This window comes from Sapajus apella, unplaced genomic scaffold (genome assembly GCF_009761245.1).
Source record: "Sapajus apella isolate SASKATOON/1434 unplaced genomic scaffold, GSC_monkey_1.0 scaffold986, whole genome shotgun sequence".
NCBI lineage: Eukaryota > Metazoa > Chordata > Mammalia > Primates > Cebidae > Sapajus > Sapajus apella.
This window is the reverse complement of record NW_022437912.1, coordinates 216-2,966: the sequence shown is the minus strand read 5'-3', so window position 1 is coordinate 2,966 and position 2,751 is coordinate 216.

Here is a 2,751-nt window from a genome sequence, read left to right as displayed (position 1 = left end):
AAAAAAAAAAAAAAAAAAAGAAAGAAAATAGAAGTGGTGAGTCTCTTTGTGGTTAACATATAATATTCAGTGATGTTTCAAGTAGTTGTTCAGAGTAATACTCTGCCTTATAGTGAAAAACTTAATTTCAGTTACAATTGATTGAATTAGTAATAAATTATTTTACGGCTGGGCGCAGTGACTCACGTCTGTAATCCCAGCCATTTTGAGAGGCCCAAGCAGGCAGATCACCTGAGGTGAAGAGCCAAGACTAACCTGAAGAACATGGAGAAATCCCGTCTCTACTAAAAATACAAAAGTTTGCCAGGCATGGTGGTGCACGCCTGTAATCCAAGCTACTCCGCAGGCTGAGGCAGGAGAATAGCTTGAAGCCTGGAAGTGGTGGTTGCAGTGATCCAAGATCATGCCATTGCACTCCAGCCTGGGATACAAGAGCGAGACTGTCTAAAAAAAAGAAATATATATATATATATATATATACACATATATATATATAAAATTATACTAAGAATATTTCTATGTAATAAAATGCAGTACATTTTAAAATTTTCAGATTACTTGTAAACTTAGTTTTTTAATTAAACTTTTTAAAACATGTTATGGTCATAATACATTGAATGAAGTGTTTATTATGCCACTAACTTTCACCTATCTACCTAACTCAACAATATAGTTGGCTGGGCGTTAGCTCAAACCTGTAATCCCAGCACTTTGGGAGGCTGAGACTGGCAGATCACCTGAGGTCAAGAGTTCAAGACCAACCTGACTAGCATGGAGAAAGAAACCCCATTTCTATGAAAAATACAAAAATTGGCCGGGAGTGGTGGTGCAGGCCTGTAATCCCAGCTACTCCACAGGCTGAGGCAAGAGAATTGCTTGAAGCTGAGAGGTGGAGATTGCAGTAAGCCAAGATCGCACCATTGCACTCCAGCCTCAGCAAAAAGAGCAAGATTCCATCAAAAAAAAAAAAAAAAAAATGTAGTGATAAAGTGGTAACAGTGTGCCACTTGGTAACATTATGAACTAACATCTCTATTGCCAGTGGCTGTAAACGGCACATAAGAATATTATTCTTGGGGGTGAAATTTTTATTTTTCTTATATAAACTTATTTTTAAAAATTTTTGTGGGTGCACAGTATGTGTATATATTTATGCCATATATAGAATATTTTGATACAGTCATACAATATGTAATAATAATCACATCAGGGTAAGTGAAGTATCCATCACCTCCAGCATTTATCCTTTGCATGACAAATATATACATTTAGTTGTTTTGAAATATGCAATTAAATTGTTATTGATTACAGGGTCATTTTATGGTCATAATAAGAATTAGTATTAAAATCTTTACATTTCTAAATTTTGAATAAACAGTTTAAAATTTATTCATATTTTTCCTCAAACATGTGGTCTCTGCCTGCAAACACATACAGATTCTTAATTTTTATTTACATAGAGGTAAATATACACATATATTACTCTAAAGATAAAACTCAGGTAAGAAAATTGTATATATGTGTTTTTGTGAATATGAATTTGTACCTATTTTTTGAGGAAAAGAGCAATATCAGAACAAAACAAATCATCTGAAGAAGGTAACGAATTGGCTGGGTGTGGTGGATCACCTGAGGTTAGGAGTTTGAGACCAGCCTAAACACTATGGTGAAACCCCATCTCCACTAAAAACACAAAAATTAGCCAGGTGTGGTGGCATAAACCTGTATTCCCAGCTACTCAGGAAGCCCAGACAGGAGACTCGCTTGAACCTGAGAGGGGGAGGTTGCAGTGAAGTGAGATCATGCCGCTGCACTCCAGCCTGGGCGAAAGAGCGATACTCCATCTCAAAAAATAATAAGAAGGTAACTAATTCACTAGAAAACTGAAAACGTCAAAACTGCTGAAAACAAATATTCTTTCTGCTTTGTATTGAATTGATTACTGTAATATCTTATATGGCTTATAAACCCCATCTCTACTAAAAATATGAAACAGCTGGGTATGGCAGCTCGCTCCCATAGTTTCAGCTACTCGGGAGGCTGAGGCAGGAAAATCAGTTGAACCTGGCAGGTGGAGGTTGCGCTGATTGAGATTACACCACTGCACTCCAGCATGGGTGACAAGAAACTCAATCTCCAGCCGGGCGCGGTGGCTCACGCCTGTAATCCCAGCACTTTGGGAGGCCGAGGCGGGTGGATCACGAGGTCAAGAGATCGAGACCATCCTGGTCAACATGGTGAAACCCCGTCTCTACTAAAACTACAAAAAATCAGCTGGGCATGGTGGCGCGTGCCTGTAATCCCAGCTACTCAGGAGGCTGAGGCAGGAGAATTGCCTGAACCCAGGAGGCGGAGGTTGCGGTGAGCCGAGATCGCGCCATTGCACTCCAGCCTGGGTAACATGAGTGAAACTCCGTCTCAAAAAAAAAAAAAAAAATACAATAATTAGCTGGGCATGGTGGCACATGCCTGTAGTCCCAGCTATTCAGGATGCTGAGGCAGGAGAATTGTTTGAACCCAGGAGGCGGAGGTTTCAGTGAGCTGAGATTGCAGCCCGGTGCAATCCAGCCTGGTGATAGAGCAAGAGTCCCTCTAAAAATTTTTTTTTCAAACTTTCCATCGGGTTTTACAAAGTACTGCGTAAAGTGACATAGGGTGGCTTGGACAGTGAGAAAGCTGTAGCCACAATACAGGCAAAGGGGTGGGGCTGGGAAGCTTGTGCAGCTGTTGATGAACATAGAGACAGAAAGA